A 22,358-nucleotide genomic window follows, 5' to 3' on the forward strand; every position below is an offset into this window, starting at 1 on the left:
GAAAAGAAAGAACTGAAGGAATAAACCCAAGGGAAGAACTTAACTATCAGTGACCTGGTCACTAACACCAAGCAAGGATAATAGTGAGAATGGCTAGACAGCTTCTTCCAGGCAGTACACTGGTGTTTCTTATAAATGAAATTTCAGACCTCATAGCTCGGCAATTTGTCATGTGGCAGAGATTAAAGGTTGGAGCCCAGTCACTGGGGGGACACTTAAAACTGTCAGATCGGGTTCTTGTTGTACTGTGCATTGTTGGTGCTGATGAGCTTGTGATCAAGGGGAGCCTCTGGGAATGGTTGCAGTCATCTGGCTGTGCTTGTGCCTTAATCCAGTGATGAGTCACAGAATTATAGAACTATAAATCTTTGCAAACTAGAAAAAAATATGTATTACTGAGGATGAAACCCAGTGGGATTTTACATCTGAGCTAAATCCCAGCCCTATTTTATTATTTGTTTTTTGTTTGTTTGTTTGTTTTGAGCTTTTTTTTTTACAAATATTTTATTGAACATATTTGGATTACATTTAAACTATACTTGGTGCCCTCTCCCCACCACCCCCCTTTTCCCTTCACCCCTTCCACCAATGATTTTCCAGGGTAACCGTGCCACATTCATAATTTTACACATATTCGGATGTAGACCCTCATTAAACAAGTTCAGCATTCCTCCTCTCCTATCCTTCCATTCAAACTTTGCTGGTATTTCCCCTCCATTATCTGGAGTCCCACTGATATCCTCTCTGTTCCCTAGTTTGGGCATATTAAAGGAAACATATGTATCTTCTTCTGTGCTTGGCTGGTCTCACTTAACATAATGCTCTCCAGGGCTTTCCATCTTCTTGCAAATGATATAATTTTGTTCTTCTTTATGGCTGAATAGAATTCCATCGTGTGTATTTCCCAAAGTTTTGCTATCCATTCATCTGTTGATGGAGATCTGGGTTGGTTCCATATTTTGGCTATTACAAATTGTGCTGCTATGAACATAGGTATGCATATGTTGCTGTAGTTCTCTGTATTCAACCCCTTTGGAAAAATACCCAGGAGTAGTAGAGCTGGATAATATGGTGGATCTATTCCCAGTTTTCTTAGAAATCTCCACACAGATCTCCATAGTGGCTGAACTAGTTTGCATTCCCACCAATAGTGTAAAAGAGTTCCTCTTTCCCCACATCCTCGCCAGCATTTGTTGTTGTTTGATTTCTTTATGCTTGCCAATCTGACTGGGGTTAGATGGAATCTCAGTGTAGTTTTGATTTGCATTTCCCTGATGGCCAGTGATGTAGGGCATCTTTTCATGTATCTATTGGCCCTTTGTATCTCTTCTTTTGTAAAGTGTCTATTCAGCTCATTTGCCCATTTCTTGATTGGGTTGTTTGTTTTGCTAGTGTAGAGTCTTTTGAGCTCTTTGTATATTCTGGATATTAGCCCCCTATCAGAGTGGTGGCTGGTAATAATCTTCTCCCATTCTGTAGGCTTCCTCTTTAGGTTTTTGATGGTTTCCTTTGATGAGAGGAAACTTTTTAGTTTGATGCTATCCCACTTGTTAATTCTTACTTTAATTTCCTGAGCTTTGGAGGTTTTGTTGAGAAAGTTACTGCCTGTGCCAAGATGTTGTAGTGTTGAACCTATGCCCTCCTCTAAACTTCACAGTCTCAGGTCTAATTTCTAAGTCTTTGATCCATCTTGAGTTGATTCTTGTGCATGGTAAGATGTAGGGGTTTAGTTCCATCTTTCTACAAATGGATAGCCAGTTCTCCCAGCACCATTTGTGGAAAAGGCTGTCTTTTCTTCAGTGTATGAGTTTGGCCCCTTTGTCAAATATTATTTGACTAAAGATGTGTGGATTTGTTTCTGTATCTTCTATTGTAATCCACTGGTCAGTATATCTGTTATTGTGCCAGTACCATGCTGTTTTTACTACTATTGCTCTATATTATAATTTGAAGTCTGGGATTATGATGCCTCCTGTATGTTTCTTATTGCTGAAAATTGCTTTGGCTATTCTGGGTCTTTTCTTTCTCCATATAAAGTTCATGATTGATTTTTCTAGGTCTATGAAGAATGTCACTGGTATTTTAATGGGAATTGCATTGAATCTATAGATCAGCTTTGGCAGAATGGCCATTTTGATGATATTTATTCTGCCTATCCATGAGCACGGGAGATCTTTCCATCTTCCAAGTTCTTCTTCAATTTCTTTCTTTAATGTTTCATCGTTTTTGTTGTAGAGAACTTTTACATCTTTGGTTAGGTTTATTCCTAGGTATTTTATTGGTTTTGAGGTTATAGTGAATGGAATTGTCTTTGTTTCTTTCATTGTGGATTCATTGTTGGCGTATAGAAAAGCCACTGATTTCTTTAGATTGATTCTGTATCCTGTGAATTTGCTGAATTTGTTGATCAGCTCCAGAAGTCTTTTGGTTGAATTCTTAGGGTCTTCCAGATAAAGGATCATGTATGTCATCTGTAAATAAGGATAATTTTAATTCCTCTCTTCCTATGTGAATTCCTTTGATGTTCTTCTCTTGTCTTATTGCTGCGGCAAAGATCTCAAGGACTATATTGAAAAGGAGTGGTGATAGTGGGCATCCTTGTCTTGTTCCTGATTTTAGAGGAAATTCTTGCAGTATTTCCTCATTCAGTATAATGTTGGCTTTGGGTTTACAGTATATTGCCTTAATGATGTTGGAGTATGTTCCTTCTATCCTAATTTTCTGCAGTGTTATTAACATAAATGGGTCTTGGATTTTGTCAAATGCTTTTTCAGCATCTATTGCTATGATGATGTGGTTTTTTTTCCTGGTTCTATTTATGTTGTTAATAATATGTATTGATTTGCATATGTTGAACCAGCCTTGTTTTTCTGGGATGAAACCAACTTGGTCATGATGTATTATTCTCTTGATATAATTTTGAATGTGTATGGCTAGTATTTTGTTTAGAATTTTTGCATCTATGTTCATTAAGGATATAGGTCTGTAGTTTTCCTTTCTTGAGGTATCTTTATTTGGTTTGGGGATTAATGTGATACTGGCCTCATAGAAGGAATTTGGAAGAGTTCCATCTCTTTTAATGTCTTGGAACAGGTTATGAAGCATTGGTATTAGTTGTTCACTGAAGGTTTTGTAGAATTCAGCTGGAAACCCATCTGGGCCTGGGCTTTTCTTTGGTGGAAGAATTTTTATTGCCATTTCTATTTTTGTGGCTGCTATTCGTTGGTTTAGGCTTTCTATGTCCTCTTGGTTGAGTTTAGGTAGGTTAACTGTGCTTAGAAATCTATCAATTTCTTCCATGTTTTCAAGTCTATTGGAGTATAAATTTTTAAAGTAGTTTCTGATAATCCTTTGAATTTCTTCACTATCTGTGGTGATATCTCCTTTTTCATTTCTAATTTTGATAATTTGAATTGATTCTCTTTTTCTTTTGGTTAGGTTGGCCAAGGATTTATCAATTCTATTAATATTTTTAAATTTATTTTTTAATTGGTGCATTGTAGTCATGTATCAATCACATTGGAGTACAAGACTTGAGAGGATATACAAGCACACATCATCCAATCAGCCCTCATACAGCCCCCATCCCATTCCCTCCCTCTCCCTCAATCCCATGCTTGTTTGGTGATTAACTTTAATACATTTGTTTATGTACCTCCTGCGTTTTAAAGAGGCTCCATCCTCCCCTATTCCATACCCTCTGATTGGTCACCTTAGTTGCTTCACTATAGGGCCCTTTCTATAGCTCGACCTCTTCCTGTTGCCTGGAGGTAGAAGGGCTTCCAGGAACCCCAGTAACCCTAAAAAAAAAAAAAAAAAAAAAAAAAAAAAAAAAAAAAAAAAAAAAACCTCTGTTTTTGTCTTTGTCTTTGAAAAAAATAAATACTTCAATCTATTTTTAGACCCAGAAATTTTAAGAAATTCTACAAAAGACATCAAAGAAAAACAAGAAATCCTTGATAAATTGTAAAAGTGATATTTATTAGTGGGGAAAGGATGGACTATTCAATAAATGGTTTTGGGGAAAAATTGATTAACTATGTGGAAAAAATGAAATTGAGCCCCTATATTACAGATCTATATATAAACCAGGTCCAGGTGTGTGAACAGTCATACTTTGAAACTATAAATGCAGAAAGATTAGTAGAATAGGGGAAGGAGTTTGAAGAATGGAGATGGGGAAAAGGACTGAGGAAGGAGACAGTTCAAATAATGCTTTGACGATATATAGAGCTATTACTATTATCTCACTAGCATGTACAGGGAGAGGGGAGAGGGCAGCTTTAGGGGTGTGGAAGGAAGTAAACCAAGTACTGTGCACATTCATGTTTGTATCTCACTGAGCCTCACTATGGTGCATAATAGCAATGCCTTAAAAATGGTATAAAATATATATTGAATTTTGATTTAAAATAAGGAGGATGTTTTTGGGAACTAACCAGGTAGAAAATTGCAGATAATAAAAATATTTTACTTCATTAAAATTAAAACTTTTTTGATCAGGTATGGTGGTGCACACTTGTAGTCGCAGTACTTGGGAGGCTGAGACAAGAGGATATGGGTTCACGGGCAGCATCAGCTACTTAACGAGGCCCTCCTCAACTTAGTGAGACCCTGGTTCAAAATAAAGAACAAAAATATTGGGATGGCCTGGGTTCAATCCCCAGCAACACAAAAAATAAGAAAAATTAAAACTTTTTTGTTTATCCAAGAACACCTAAAAAAGTAAAAAGACAAAAAAAAAAAGCCAATAGAATGTTTTTTTTTAACATATATAACCAATAAAAGTATCTTTGGATAACCACATTAGTAATCATATGAATGTAAATTAATAACACTATGATGTTATATTCTAGTTTCGTAGTTTCAAAGGTGCTAGTTTGATGTGCTTTTCAATATCGGACAGTGTCATTGTTGATGACACTGGAAATCGCATTCTCAGCTGGTGGCAGTATAAATAGTGCAGGTCATTGGCATTGGGAAAGTCTTACCATCCAGCAATTCCTCTGCTAGATGTTTGCCCCAGGGAAGTACTTGTGCACATGTAGCAAAAGTCACACACCAGATTATTCATAGCAGTACTTTTCATAATAGCCTTAAGCTAGAGATGAATCAAATATCCAGCAACAGTTGAATGGGTAAACCACAATACATTTATACCTCAGTATACCATATAGTTGGGAATTGAATGTCAAACATACATAGAAATCACCGAGAAACTCTAGATTATTAGCTCATTTAGTTAAAGTCTAATACTGGAAAAATTTTAAAAAAATGTACATTTAGGAATTCTTACATTAATATAAAAAGTATAAAAGAAATAAGTGGAATGATAAACACAAAATTCTAGATGATGCTGGCCTCCAAAAGAAATAAAGAAGATGGGAAAGCGGAGGATGATGGGAAGAGAAGAGATAAATTGAGCTGGGTGCAAAATGAATCATTGCTGTTCTTCTTTTTAGTATGCGATAAGCCTTTTTCTATTTCTTAGCTTGGATTATGAATTTTTAAAAATATTTTTAAAGAATTTTTTAAAGTTTTTTTTTAAATTTTTTAGCTTGGATTATGAATTCTTTTAAAAATATTTTATTGATCTTAATAGGGTACAAGATGGTGGAGGCATATATCTATACATTACCCAAATAGCCCTTACCCAATTCCCGCCCCATTCCTTCCCCCTTTGTCCTTCTCATGTTTGGCTTAGTGATTGATATTGATATATTTTTAAAGTACATCATGTGCATTAGAGAATTTTCCTCTTACCCCTCTCATCCCCTCAGTTAGGTTGCCATATTTGCTCATCTCTAGTATTTCCTTCTTTGTCTGGAGTTCCTCCTATGATCCACTTTCTCCCTAACTTTCACATATTAGGGAGAGCATTGATTTCTTTTTTTTTGTGACTGACTAATCTCACTTAGTATAATCTCTAGTTTCATCAATTTCACTGTAAATGCTGTAATTGTGTTTTTTTAAATATGGCTGAGTAGAATTCCCTTGTGTACATATCCCATAATTTTGTAATACATTCATCTTTTGATAGACATCTGGGCTGGTTCCATAGTTCAGCAATGGTAAATTGTGCAGGTATGAACATATATACGCATGCTAGTTTGGTAGTTTGGTTTCCATTCTTTTGGGTAGATACCCAAGAGTGGTATTGCTGAATCATATGATAAGTTCATTCCCATTTTTCTGAGGATCCTCCATACTGTTTTGCAAAGTGGTTGCACTAATTTGCAATCCCACCAACAATATTTTAGAGTTCCCACTTCTCCACATTCTAGCCAGCATCTGTTCTTGTTTGTGTTTTGAATGACTGCCATTCTAGTTGGAGTTAGGTGAAATCTCAGGGTAGTTTTGATTTGCATCTTTGATTGCTAATGATGTTGAACATTTTTATGCATTTATTGGCCATTTAAATTTCTTCTTTTGTGAAGTGCTTTTTTTTTTAGTTCACTTGCCCATTTTTTGATTGGGTTATTTGTTTTCTTAGTGTGGAGTTTCTTGATTTCTCTGTATATTCAAGATATTAGTCCTCTATCAGAGGAGTAATTGGTAAAAATCTTCTACCATTCTGTTGGCTCTTGGTTAAAATTATTGATAGTTACCTTTTCTGTACAGAAGCTCTTCAGGTTAATGCAATGCCAGGTATTGGTCCACCTTTTAGTTTCTTGTGGTTTGGGGGTCTTGTTGAGAAAGTTTTTACCTATGCACATATGTTGCAGTGTTGGACCTATACCTTCTTCAAGGAGCCTCAAGATCCTAATTTTCAAGTCTTTGACCCATCTTGAATTGACTCTTGTGCAGGGTGAGAGAGTGGTGTTTATTTCTATTTTTCTGCATATGGTTAATCAGTTTTTCCAATAGCATTTGTTGAATAGGCTATCTTTCTTCCAGTGTATGTTTTTCGCCTTTTGTCAAAAATCAATTGGCTGTAACTGTGCAAATTTGTTTCTGAGTCTTCTATTCTGCTTCATTGGTCTGTGTATCTGCTCTTGTGCCAATACCATGCTGTTTTATTACTATGGTTTTGTAGTATAGTTTAAAGTCAGGTATTGTGATTCCTCCTACATAGTTTTTGTTGCTGAGAACTACTTTGGCTATTCTGGGTTTTTACCTTGGTAATTTAATGGGTATTTTGTTGAATGTATAGATCACTTTTTGAAATATGGCAATTTTGATGATATTTTTACTGCCCATCCATGAATATGGAAGATATTTCCATCTTCTAAGGTCTTCTTTGATTTCTTTTTTCAATGTTTTATAATTTTTTTTTGTAGAGGTATTTTACGTTCTTGGTTAAGTTTATTTCTAAGTATTTTATTATTTGTTGTGGGAGATCCTGAGTGGGAGTGTTTACTGGATTTCTTTTTCAGTGGATTTATGGTTGGTATAGAGAAAATCTTCTGTTTTTTAAGATTGATTTTGTATCCAGACACTTTGCTGAATTTGTTGATTAGTTCTATAAGCTTTTTGGTTGAGTTTGTTGGGTATTCTAAGTATAATATCATCTGCAAATAGTGAAAGTTTGAGTTGTTCTTTTTCTATTTATACTCCTTTGATTTCCTTTTCTTGCCTTATTTCAAGTACTATATTGAAAAGAAGTGGTAATAATGGACATCCTTGTCATGTTCCTGTTTTTAGGTGAAATTCTCAAAGTTTTTCACCATTTAATATAATGTTGGAATTAGGCATATTGTATATTGCTCTAGTGATACTGAGGTATGTTCCTTCCATTCCAATTCTCTGCAGTGCTTTTAGCATAATTGGATGTTGGATTTTGTCAAGTAAGTTTTCAGCATCTACTGAAGTGATCCTATGATTTTTGCCTTTGGTTCTGTTTATGTAATGAATTACATAGATTGATTTTCATATGTTGAAAATCAACATATGAAACATATGAGGGATGCAGGCTTGCATCCCTCGGATGAACTCTAATTGGTCATGGTGTATGATTTTCTTGATGCGATTTTGATGCTTGTTGCTAGTATTTTGTTTAGCCATTTTGCATTCAAGTTAATCAAAGATATAGGCCTGTATTTTTCCTTTCTTGAGTTGTCTTTGTTTGGTTTTGGTATTAATGTGATGTTGGCTTCATTGAATGTATTTGGGAGAGTTCTGGTTTTTTTTTTTTTCTATTTTATGAAATAGATTAAGGACTATTGGGATTATTCCTTCTATAAAGGTTTTATAAAATTTACTTGGGAAAACATCTGGTCCTGGGTTTTTCCTAGATGGTAGGCTCTTTATTGCTGTTTCAATCTCTTTGATTGTTATTGGTTTGTTTATATTTTCTATATCTTCTTGACTCAATTTATGAAGGTTGTATTTATCTAGAAAATTGTCAGTTTATTCCAGATTTTCCATTTTGTTGGAAAATCTTTGTTGGAAAAATTTTCATTTTGTTGGAAACTTTTGTTTGTTTTTCAAAGTAGTTTTTGATAATCCTCTGGATTTCTACCCTGTCAGTATTAATATCTCTTTTTTCATCTTTTATCTTTGTAATTTGAGTTGATACTCTCTTTGGTTAATTTGTCTAGTGGTTTACCTATCTTGTCAATTTTTTTCAAGAAACTAGCTTTTGGTTTTGTTGATTTTCTGTATTTTTAAAAATTCTCTACTTCATTGATTTCTACTCTGATTTTAATAATTTCTTGTCTTTTACTGACTTTTCAGTTAGATTGTTTCTGTTTTACAAGGGCTTTGAGGTGTGTCATTAGGTCATTTCTTTGGTGACTTTTATGTTCTTCTTTTGTGAGCACTCAGTGCTATAAATTTTTTTAATATGTTTATAGATGTTTATATTTGAATTTTTTTTTAAGTGGAGAGTTTTTGACCACTCCTACCAGTGGTGAAAATAGAAAAAAAAAATAGAGCATTAAAAAGAAAAAATAATCGAGGTTCAATTTCTTTAGGGCATATTTATTGAGTTACTCAAGTATATGAATGGTACTTCAGTCACTACCAGGAAAATAAAAACACTAAAATAACTCTGTCTTGGGTCTGCTATAAAGTGCAAACATATACTTTCCAGGAAGAATTCACATTACTTCTTAAATTTTCAAGCCTACCAGTTGGGCAGCCTTATTTAAGCTTGTTTTTTCTACATTAAATTTTATTTTGTAAGGAGCATAATAATTAAAATTGATTTTAACATTGTCAGAGAAAACTTAAGTTACCAGAGATGAAAGCCAGGGAACTGTTTTACAGTGTACTCATTTATATTTTCATTTGTTGGCTATAACATGAGCTGTCTCTCATGAGTCAGTGGTCTTATTAAATCAGAAGAGGAAATGTCCATAAAGATTTAATAAGAATGCAGAAAGAGAATTTAAAATGATAAAAATACCTTAATAATTTTAGCTTCATTACTAATTTATAGCATGTGCATGGTTTGTGATTCTTTTTGGCATATTAATTTAATTTTGAAATGTCTTCTAGCTCGGTGCCATGGGAACATTTCTAAACTTATTGGGAGAATCTTTCATTATGAAATGCTTAGGTGGTACAGTAGGGTTTATATGTGATCAGTTTATTGTTTCACATTATATAAGTTTTTATGCTATTGAAAATGTAAGATAGTTATGTTGCAATAATTGCTCGAATGAAACCTTTACAAACCTCTCAAACTTTGAAAAATAAATGGATAATTTTGATGTGGTTTTATAAACCTATGAGGCATCCTGTAATGATAGCATTGGGAACCAGAATATTCAGATATAATTGCTTGGAAGTGATTTGCAATGTCTCTGACTCATTAATTATAAAACTGCTGGCATTTATTTCCTTAATTTATAAAATAAGCAGGGAATGTAACCTATTGTTATTCAACCAATAAATACTCAAGCAAATTATTCTTCAAATATACTCTAGTGAAGCTCAGAGGCTAGCCCCAGATAATATCTATAAAGCATACATAATGTGGTAAGTACACAGTAAATCTTAAAAAAATAGTACACAGTGACATTATTTAGTAAAAATTTTGAAAATGATTAGAATTTACATGCTTGATTAGGATGCTATATATTGCTCAAATATGTAAATGTCAGCATTATAACATTCTTTTGTTATCCCTCTCCCAGAGGAAATCTGATTTTCTTATATTTTAAGCAATAGATAACTGAAATGTAAAAGCATATTTCTATTCTTGCTTTCTCTTCTTGAGTTAGTTATATCGTAATTTGATTAGAAAATTATGTAATGTTATGCTTTTCTTTGGTCTTATATACCTAATTTTATAAAAGGTTTTAGCCAGTTTTTTAGTTTTGAAAGGCAAACCTATACTAAAGTAGAATAGCTCTGATTAAAATAACCAAATATTTGTTACTGCTTGCACTTTGTTTAAAAAATGTTAGTAAGGAAAGGGAAATTGTGTTGCAAATTGACTTGAAAATATGATTAAGAATATGTTAGAAAACCAAATAGTATTTTCATGATTTTGTAGAATATTAAGTTTATCCAAATGTCCAAAAAGTTTTAATTATGGACTTCAGTTCTTAAAAATATTTTTTAGAAATTCATCAAATTTATCTCATAGACATACACATTCAAATTCCCTTCATTAGTTCAGAGAGCAGTACATTTTATATAATGAGGCAATTATAGAGAGATTGCAAAGTAGAGTTAAAAAACAATGTGTAATCATGTTGTAATACTAATGTCTTTAGCAATCTCAATTGCAAATCAGGGAAATGCTATGAATTTTTTAACTGCCTCATCCAAAAGTAGAAAAATTACTGTACAATTTACATGTATTATAATGCATTAAATTGTAGCTCCTTAAACTTCAGCTTCTAATGAATTTACAGGATTTTTGAGATTATAAAACAATTATTCTCTAATTAATTTTTAAATAGCTATTGCTATTTGCAAATGAAACTTGATGTTGTTATTTTAATATTTGGAGGGATTTGCTCTTTGCAAACATTGATATATTTAATTAACACCATGGAATTACAGCATGAGATTGTACTTAGAAGAAGAAAAAACAATTATTTGATAATTATTTTTCTATTATTCCTTAGTAGTTGTGCATTCATAAAATACAAATTGGTACTTTCACCCTGAAGTGTGTAGACATATTTGAAATGCTCTACTTCTGAATCTTGTGTCTAAAAAAGTAAAACCTACAGCATCATAAAGAGTTACATAAGCATTATGTGAAATCACTATTAAGATACTCAGCCTAGTTATTCTCACATCTCTTGTTTGTAGACAAGTTTGAATTTATCTTTATTCTCCCAGATCGTGCATATAGTGGCAATTTTACTAAGTCACTATTTTATTTTAGCAATAATATACAGTGGTACGATTCAATGCTATGAGTAAAATTTATGCCTAGGTCTGTTTTAATAGGTATATATAGTAAATTTATTTGGCTTTAGAAGAATGCATTTGTTTTTTAACAAGAATTTATTTAAAATGTTTCTTCACTGGGAGTTTTCCAGTAGAAAGAGTTATAACAGGTTCTCTTTGTAGTCTGCTTCCTGTTAACTCTCAGAGCTTCATTCTATATACTGTTTTTAGTTCTGTCTTTTAAATCACTGATATTCCCCTCATCTGGTTGTAAATATCATTTGTTAAACATATCCACTTTATACTTAATGTTGATTATAGCAGATTACAATGTTTTTATTTTCATCATCTGACAAAAATTTTAATATTGTCTATATTTATTTCTTTGAATAAGTCATCTATAATGATTTAAACTATTTGATAAGTTCATTTCCTATAGTCTCTGTGGTATATTATATTGTGGTTTCTTTTGGATACTCTCAGCATTTTGTTCTTTCATATAAACGTTAGGACCATTTGTTTTCAAGTCTATAAAGAATGACATTGGGCTGTATTAAACCTGTAAGTTGATTTTGATAGTATGTCCATTTTAACAATATTTATTCTGCCTAACCAAGAATGTGGGAGGCCTTTCAGTCTTCCAGTGTCCTCCATTTCTTTCCTTATTATTTTATAATTTTATTGTAGAAGTCTTTGACTCCTTGTTTAGATTTATTCCTAAGTATTTTATTGTATTTCTGAAGCAATTGTGAATGGACTTATTTTTCTGATTTCTTTTTCAGTTTGTTATTGATTTATAGAAAAATTACCATAAATTAATTTTGTATATGGTTTTTGCAAAATTTTAACCATATTACTTTTCTGTTGTGTCTCTAATTACTATTCCTTATTTGAATGCTTAATATTATGTACAAAATTTTATAGAAAAAAAAATAATACCTAGAAAGGTAATATCCTACTGCAGAGAAATTGTTTTGTATGCCTCTGGCAGAAGACCAAGGACTTCAGTAATCAGGGATCATATTATTAAAGCTGGATTTGGGGCTTTTTGAAGACTAATCTATTTCTGATTCACTCCTATGTTTTTGTTATCACCCTTTTACCTGTGGTATTGCCTGTCAGGGTTTTATCTCAAAATAAGGAGGTTTTACTCAGGCCTGCACCTTGGCACTCTTTGGATTTCGGATATTGTCCCTCTAGTCCTACAAGCTGTCAGAAGTAAAGTCACTTCTTCTGAAGTCAGAATATGCCTATAAGAGAAAAGCACTCCCAAATTTAACACTCATCTCTTCTCATGTTCATTTTCTTCCATTTCTTGGTGTGTTAATTCGTCATTGCATTGTTTGGTGACCAGTAGAGGGTTATTCATACTGCATAATCTGCTGTTACTAGGCATGAATGTTCAAAGTGAAGTCTGTTTTTATAAGAGTTTTACTAATAATGACTCACTCTCGAAACTCTATATTTATGTCTATTTTCAACCTAAGTCACAGATGAAATTATCTTTAAATAGAAAGGACAAATACATCTATTTGTGTGTAAGCTTAGTTACTGCAGAAAAAAATGACATCTGTCGAAATATATCAGCATGCAAGGTAATCACTGTTCTACATGCTATCATATGATAACTCATTAAGTTTCACAATAATTATATGAAGGAAGTATTGCTATTTCCAATTTCCATTTTAAAATGAAGAAAATAATAAAAATAGAGTCCCTAATTACTACACTGTATTGATATTAATAACATTCATATTGCCAAATTTTCCTATTACCTTACATATTCTATTATCTATTAAGTTAGACTTTTCATTACTTTAATCTTAAGTTTGAATTTATGTTAGAGATTAACTTTAAAAGAATAGAAGTAATCTATTTTAAAGTTTTCTATTCAAAATGATTAGTTTTTAAATTAGAAAGAAGGGACATTCTATTAAGTCAGAAATAAATGAGTGTTATTTATGTTATTCTATTATTATTTAAAAATGTTTCTGGCCATTATTGGTCAGATTAAGTGGGGACATCCATAATTCATGTTTCTATATTACTGTTTGCTCTTTATTTTCACTTTTTTAGTGTTTGTTATAGATTATAATACAGAAGCTACATATTTAAAAGTGTTATATTCATATTATTGCATTGGACATACTTTGATTTGATTATACCTTATTCTGGTGAATTGTTTTTAGGTATTAACTGCAATATTTATTCTAGTCATAGAATTACTAATTTTGCATGATGTTGAATGATGAACTTTAATAGAAAGAACATCCTTAATGAGTAATAATGCCTCCATAACATGGATTCATAATGATAGAATATACTACGTTATATCTTAAATGTGTGTGTCAATGAGATAGAATACTAGTGCTAGCTTAATTTGTTCTTTATCTATAATCATGAGTGACTCCGATATTTTATAGTCAATGACATTTTTTACTTTTATTGGTACATTAGAGTCTCACATCATAATGCGGTTCATAGTGATGTATGCATACACCACTTGGTGGGCTTTTCTCTGGCTCCCTCTTCACTTCCCCTACCCATACACAATATTGATATTGAGATCAGTATTTTTACATATGTACATAATGTCAGTGGAAGTGAGTCCTTCATTGAATCTCCTCTTCCTTCCTTCTCCTAGAACACCTTCCTGGCTTCACTGGAGTTTCTCCTCCATTATCTGAAGTCCCTCAGAAAACATATGGCCCTTCACTTTCTGTAACTGACTAATTTCACTTAACATAATGTTCTTCAGTTCCATTTATTTTCCTGCAAATGATACAATTTTGTCCTTCTTTATTACTGAGTAGAATTCCATGGTGTATAAATCCCATAATTTTATAATCTATTCATCTGTTGATGGATACCTATGTTGGTTCCATAATTTGGCAATTGTAAATCGTGGTGCTATAAACATAGATATGCATGTATTAATATAATATTTTGATTTTAATCCCTTTGGAAAGATACCCAAGAGTGATATAGCTGCATCATATAGTGGATCCATTCCCAATTTTCCAAGGAAGTTCTACACTGATCTTGATAGTGGCTGCACTGATTTGCAATACCACAAACAGTGTGGAAGAGGTCCTTTTTCCTCACATCCTCACCAGAATTTATTGTTGTTTGATTTCTTGGTCATTGCCATTCTGATTGGTGTTAGATGGAATCTCAGTATAATTTTGATTTGTATCTCCTTGATTACTGAAAATGTTGAACAATTTTTATGTATTTATTGTCCATTTGTATTTCTTCTTTTGTGAAGTGTTTATTTTGTTCAATTTCCCATTTCTTGTTTGGGTTGTTTGCTTTCTTTCTTTTTCTTTTGAGGTGCTGGGTATAGAACTCAGGGGCATTCTACCTCTGAGCTACACCCTCAGCCTTATTTTTATTCTTTATTTTGAAACAGGGTCTCACTGAATTACAAAGGGTCTCACTAAGTAGCTGAGGCTATCCTCGAATCCAGATCCTCCCATCTCAGCCTCCCAAATGCCGGGATTACAAGTGTGTGCCACCATGCCCAGCTAGTTATTTGATTTATTAGTGTTGTCTTTTAAGTTCTTTGTATATTCTAGATATTAGTCTTCTATCAGAAGAATAGCTGCCAAAGATCATCTACTATCCTATAGGCTGTCTCTTTAGACTCTTAAAACTTTTCTTTGGAGATCAAAAAGTTTCATTCTAATGCCATCTATTGACTGATTCTTGTTTTAACTTCTTGAGCTCTGAGGGCCTTATTGAGACATTTCTACCTATGCCTATGTATAGATGTATTGGATCTATGACCTCCTCTAGTAATGTCAAAGTTTCTGAGCTCATTTCCAGGTCTTTAATCTATCTTGAGTTGCTCTTGTGCAAGATGAGAAATGAGGATTTAATTTTATTTTTTCTACATATGGATAACCAGTTTACCCAATACCTTTGCTGAAAAGACTGTTTTCCCCAACATGTGTTTGGTAGCTTTGTCAAAACCAATTGGCTGTAAGTATGTATATTTTTTCTCTAACTTCTAGCCTGTTTCATTTGTTTATGTATGTTTTGTGCCAAGGCCATGCTACTTTTATTACTATAGCTCTGTAATATAATTTGAAGTCTGGAATTGCAATGACTCCAGCATGATTTTTATTCCGGATAATTTCTTTGGCTATTCTGTACCTTTTGTTTCTCCATACCGAATTTTCATTTTGTCAATATTTGTAATCTTTTGTGTTTTTGTCGTTGATGTTGTTGTTCTCTATTTCATTGATTTATGCTCTGATTTTAATTATCTACTGGCTTCTACTGGATTTAGGATTAGTCTGTTCCTGTTTGCCAAGGTCTTTGAGGTATGTTATTAAACTGTTTATTTGGTAACCTTCTGCTTTTCTTATGTGGGCACTTGGTATCTTAATTTTTCCTCTTAAAACCACCTTCAAAATATACCAGAGATTTTGTTATGTTGTGTCTCTATTTTTATTTAATTCTAGAATTTTTTATTTTGAATTCAGTTGTTCATTAAAATATTTTGTTTATGTCTATTAGGTGAATTTGGTTTATAGTGTTCTTTAGATTTGATGAGTCTTTATTCATCTTTTGCCTGGAAAATCAATTTAGAAATATGAATGGTGTTGAAGTCTCCCAGTAGTATTCTATTTGGGTCTATTTGAGACCTAATGTCTCAAAGATTTAGTTTTATAAAAGCGAATACACCCACTTTTGGGGGGTAAATATTTCTATCATTACATTTTATTGTTGGATTGTTCATTTTATTAGTAAGAAGTGACCCACTTTGTCTCTTCTGGTAAGTTTAGCTTAAAGTCTGAGTCACAGGCTTTTGATATTTTGATCTATGAAAAATAGTTTATTAGACACACATTTCTTCTTACTGAAGAGTTTTATTATGATACTTGTTAATCAGATTTTTCTAAATGGTTCCTATGTGAAGAGACTTACATATTTCTACTAAATGAAAAGAACAGTAATAAGTTGGTGAAAGGATATCCCAAACTAAGATATGTTAAAGAGTGCTGCTGAGTCACAAGAAACTGTGCATGTAAAGAGTACCATTTCTCAGTGTTATTTTGTGCAGCAGTCTTCTGATGTGATAACATGTTCGGATCAGAAATACATTTTTAGTGGAGACATGGTTTAAATATTTCATAAAATTGCTCTCTTAATTATTATCATCATGAGGGTAAATAATTCAAAAGAAGTTATAGCCTATTTTATTTTTATCCCATCTCTAGAGATTGTCTCTCCCAGAAGTACCTGTGCAATATTCTAAGAACAGGTTAAAATTTTTATAAATAAAGTTCTTCATCTTCATGTGGTAATGCTTCATATTTCCTCTGAAGCATACATGCAGCTAGGCAGCTCCTGTTTTTATTTATCTGAGTTTATATAAAGAATGAAAAACTCCATTTACTACTTCTTGTTTCTATAAAACATTAAGATATGACTTCACCAGGCCATTTTGAAAGGTTAGCCCATTATCTCTTAGAATAGTCTCTTTCTTTGGAATCATTGAACAAGCAATCTTTTATTTTTTAGTGCCATTTTAATCAAGTCTCTTTTAATGCAATTTTGCGATATGCCAGCATTAACAGTTTGAATCTTATGATACAAAAATATTAAGATACAATACTACATTTATTTGCTATCTTTACACTAAACACACAGTTGGCTTATGTAGATTTTATCTTATTTTTGCTATTATTTTCTGGAATCTCATTTTTATTCCCAATAAAGGGTTAAAAGTTATAGCTAGCTGGGTGTGGTGGTGCACACTTGTAATCCCCACACTTGGGAGGCTTGTAATCCTCACACTTGGGAGGCTAAGACAGGAGGATCACGCAGGTTAGAAGCCAGCCTCAGCTGGCTTAAGAGACCCTGTTTCCAAATAAAATATAAAATAGGTCTGGGAGTATAGCCTGGAGGTAGAAGGCCCCTGGGTTCCATCCCCATGGGTTCTTTCTTTTCTTTCTTTCTTTCTTTCTTTCTTTCTTTCTTTCTCTCTCTCTCTCTCTCTCTCTCTCTCTCTCTCTCTCTCTCTCTCTCTCTCTTTCTTTCTTTCTTTCTTTCTTTCTTTCTTTCTTTCTTTCTTTCTTTCTTTCTTTCTTCAGTACTGGGGATAAAACCCAAGGGTGTTCTACCTCTGAGCTACACCCCAGCCCTATTTCTTATTCTTTATTTTGAAACCAGGTCTCACAATACTACCAAAAAAAAAAAGTTATAGCTAAGTATCTTTATCAGTTTTCTAGAGTTTAGAAAAGAATCACTGAAAACTAATCCAGAAATTATAATTAAAATCACAAAGAATTTACCAAACAATCCTAATCACATTTTATATTTGGGCTTTTGTTTGCTTTCTTTTTATTTTACGGGTGCATTGTAGTCTCACATCATAATGTAGTTCAGAGCAATAGGGATATACATGCACATAGCATTTGGTGAGCTTCCTTGGAACTCCTCCCCACTCCTTCCCTTTCTCGTATATGATTGGCATTGGTAACATCACATGAACACATACCAATAAAAAGGTTTCCTTCATTAATACCCCCTCCCACATACACACTCCTCTATCTCTTCACTGAGGTTTCTCTCTCATTATCTAACTTTTCTCTTGTGTCTTTGTTATACTCTAGCTTCTGCATATGATAGAAAACATATGACCCTTTATTTTTTGTGACTGGTTAATCTCACTTAACAATGTTTTCTAGCTCCATCCATTTTCTTGCAAATGTCATATTTTTTCCTCTTTATTGCTGAGTAGAATTCCATTCTGTGTATAGTCCACAATTTTGTAATCCATTTATCTGTCAATGAACACCTAGTTCATAATTTGACTATTATAAATTGTGCTGCTATCAACATGCATATGAATGTATCACTATAATATTCTTATTTCAGTCCCTTTGGAAAGGAATACCCAGAAGTGGTATAACTGGATCATATAGTGGATCCATTCCAAATCTCCTGAGAGATCTCCACCAGGTTTCCATAGAGGCTGAACTAATTTTCAATACAACCAACAGTGTAGAAGAGTTTCTATTTCACCATATCCTCGCCAGCTTTTATTGTTTCATTTCTTGAGGATTTCCATTCTAACTGTGGTAAGATGGAATCTCAGTGTAGTTTTTATTTGCATCTCTCTGATTGTTAATGATACTGAATATTTTTCAACATTTGGATTTCTTCTTTTGTAAAATGTCTATTCAGTTAATTTTCCATTTTTTGATTATTTGGGTTTTTAATGTTATAGTCTTTTAAATTCTTATATATTCTAGTGTTTGTGGTGCTGGGGGATTAAACCCAGGTGCATTTTGCCTCTGACCTATACCCCTAACACTTTTTAGTTTTTTGTTTTGAAACTAGGTTTATTGAGTCTCATTAAATTGCTGAAGCTGATCTCAAACCTGCAATACTCCTGTTTCAGCCTCCCAAATGTTGGAATTAAAGGCGTGTGTCACCATGCTCATTTGTTTTTTTTTTTATCTTTTAATCTTTTCATTCCATGTATATATACAAACATAGAGAAATAAAAGCCACAGATTTGAGAAGTAGAAAATAGATTATTTAAAAATCTAATGGATTTAATTCAATATAGTGATATCTTGAAACACAGTGTACCATGTGATGTGGCCAGCCATAGGAAGCATCTTTTGTTGTTATTAATGCACTTCAGTCTTCCTATTCCTGTAGCTGAATTTTTGAGTCATTAAAAGACAACAATTTAATCACCTGAGTTGCAAATATGGTATTAATAATTTAGTACCACAAAGTGCTATTAAAAATTTGTTAAGCAGCTCTGTGTTGATATCATGTCAGGCATATGGTAATTGTCCATGTCACCACTCTGATGAGCCTTATTTGGAATAAGGTTTCCTAGCAACTCATTCTTCTTCCTATTAGCTGCCTTGATTTCTTTACATTGGTGATGCTTCCTACTGTATCAGAAATTTTCACCTGTGTGCAAATGTCATAAGATCAAATTTACATGTAGAGTCAATTCTAAGAAATCATTCTGTGCTGTCACTTGCTTTTAATATGTTTGTTCAAATATTAAATTAACCATTAAAAATTTAGAGAAACCTCACTAATTCAGAGCTGTCTATTTGGGGAAATATGTAATTTTTGACAACAATGTCCAAATTCACGCAAATAGTTCTAATGGGAAATCTGGTGGAGTTGAAGAAACAGAGTAACTTTAATGGTCAAATGACTATGTAAGCTGGAAGCCCATAGGAACACAGGTGTGGAGCGGTAGTGAGTGTACCAGAGGAAGAAAGAGCTATTTTTCAGGCATCTTGTTGTTTCAACTCAGGAAATGCCTGTTTCTTTTTGAATCTGGCTGGAGTCTTGCTGGGAGACACTTTTATTCACTTGGCCAACAAATATTTTTTCAATGCTTACTATTTTCTAAACAATTGTTTAATTCTCTAGGTAAAGCTAAGTGAACCAGATATGTCTCTGAGCCTTCAACAATTAAAATCTGTGTAATCAACAACTACAAATTATTAAATTGGTTAGGAAGTAGAAATATACATGATTTCTGTGTATACTTTTTTCATATTAATATTAGAGATTTTTGTTAGGAATTTAGAAGTTGCTAAAGACTTTAAGTTCTTTGTATAGCTTATATTCAAGACATGTTTACACTCAAATTTACATTGTTTAGGTATCGTGTAGATTTTGCTATGTTTCTAAAGAACTGAAAAACATTGAAAATCAGCTATGTTTAATATCACTTAATCTACATAATAACCTTTAAAGGCCACATTTTTATGTTCACTTTTTATATACTTTAAAAGTCAGGAAAATAAAACATCAGGGGGTTAAATAATACATATAAGATTATAGATAAGTTAATATTGTACATCTATTTTATGTTAGATTTATGCCAAGTGTTTTATATATTTTAAGTCTTTTAGTTCCTCTAAATATTCTGAAGAGTAAGTTTCACTAATTTTTTTTACATGTAAAAATTTGAGTTTCATAAAATTTACAATTTTGACTGTTATTATATAGGTAATCTATTGAAGAACGGAATCTGAACCCAACTTTATCTGCTTGGAAAAGAAACCTTTGATATTCCCATTGTACTAGACTTGCCAAATCATCACCAGAATGCCCACAGTAGTATATTTGTTACTAGAGTCCTTAATAAGTGGTACCTCTCCCACTGTTTATTGTGCACCAGGCATTAGGCTGAACTAGAATATATTTTTCCTTCCTTCCTTCCTTCCTTCCTTCCTTCCTTCCTTCCTTCCTTCCTTCCTTCCTTCCTCCATTCTCTCTCTTTCTTTCTTTCTTTCTTTCTTTCTTTCTTTCTTTCTTTCTTTCTTTCTTTCTTTCTCTCTCTCTTTTCTTTCTTTCTTCAGTACTGGGGATAGAACCCAAGGGTGTTCTACCTCTGAGCTACACCCCAGCCCTATTTTTTATTCTTTATTTTGAAACTGGGTCTCACTGAGTTGCAAAGGGCCTCACTAAGTAGTTGAGCCTGTCCTTGAACTGCCATCCTTGGGTCTCAGCTTCCAAAATGCTGGGATTGCAAGCATGCACCACCATGCCTGGCTTCTTTCCTTCTTCCTTTCTTCCTTTCTTCCTTCCTTCCTTTCTTTCTTTCTTTCTTTCTTTCTTTCTTTCCTTTCTTTCTTTCTTTCTTTCTTTCTTCCTTCCTTTCTTGTTTCTTTCTTTCTTTCTTTCTCTTTCTCTCTTTCTTTCTTTAGCATTATATAAATATACATATATATGTACATGTATGTGTATATATGTGTTTTATATAAGTATGTATGCAAGTAGAACTAATGTATTTACATGCATATGTGTTTTAACAATATTTCATATTTGAAAACTTGTATGTATATGCATATTTTCATATATCTAAAATAATTAAAAACCATAAAAATTCTTACCTTTACTTATAACTGAGAAAGCCAAGACTCAGAGAGGTTAAGGGGCTTATTGCAAATAAGAATAAATAAATAAGATTAAATAGAAGTTGACCCATGTCTCAGTCAGAATTCCCACTGCTATATTCTAAATGGCTAAACCTACTTCCTGTAAGTTGCTCACAGTTTCCTTGGGGATGTGAGGTTCTATCCATGTGAGGCTGGGGACCATGGACCTCAGGGCATGGCAGCAGGAAGCAGGGAAGAAGAGCACAAGGCCTTGCTCTCACCTCGGGAACCCCCAAGGCCACATTCCAAGACTCCTCCTTAGCAACCAAGCCCCTTTTCTAACACTGCTACCTTGATTCTGTGAGGGAAACCACTACAACCCACAATTGAATTCATACCTGCTTCACTTCAAAGTCCATATTCTTAACCATTATCCAATACCACCTTCTAAAATATAATTAGGCCGGGCGTGGTGGCGCACGCTTGTAATCCCCGCGCTTGGGAGGCGGAGACAGGAGGATCGCGAAGGTTCGAAGCCAGCCGCGCTGGCGTAAGAGACCCTGTGTCAAAAATATAAAATAGGTCTGGGAGTGTAGCCCGGAGGTAGAAGGGCTTCCAGGAACCCCGGTACCACCAAAATAAATAAATAAATAAATAAATAAATAAATAAATAAAATAAATAAAATAAAATAAAATATAATTAGAACGTATGATGATATCTAAGTTTATGACTAAGCTAATATCTCTAACCTTCCTTAAATTGCTATTTTTCCTGTTTTTAAGCAATTTTAATATATGATAGTGATACAATGTCTTAAAGGCATTCTAATTTGAGTCAAACTCTATTGACTATAACTGTACATGGAGATGCTGAACTAATGAGGATAATTGTATCTGCACTTAATATGAAAAGTCAAAAATTGCTAGTTCTATAGAATTTGAAAATCTCTGAAGAAAAATTAAGTTGGGAATTATATTGAAATAGAAACTTTGAGTCAGGCATGGTAGTGTACACCTGTAATTCCCCTGGGAGGTAGAGACAGGAGAATTTCAGGTTTGCTGCTGTCTTGGCAACTTAGCAAGACCCTGTTTAAAAATAAATAAATAAAATAGGGCTGGGGGTATAGCTCAGAGATATAATACACCTGAGTTCAATCCTCAGTACCCTTTACACACACACAC

At 33.2% G+C, this 22,358-nt stretch overlaps 1 protein-coding gene across 1 annotated transcript in view; it reads left to right on the forward strand.

Annotated features, from left to right (window-relative positions):
- The window catches only part of GUCY1A2 (guanylate cyclase 1 soluble subunit alpha 2), a gene marked incomplete at both ends in the record, with an annotated part of 320,738 nt that overhangs the window by 221,149 nt on the left and 77,231 nt on the right, over positions 1–22,358 (forward strand). The gene's annotated exons all lie outside the window — the stretch shown is intronic.

Source organism: Muscardinus avellanarius (genome assembly GCF_963383645.1).
Source record: "Muscardinus avellanarius genome assembly, chromosome: 1".
Lineage (NCBI taxonomy): Eukaryota > Metazoa > Chordata > Mammalia > Rodentia > Gliridae > Muscardinus > Muscardinus avellanarius.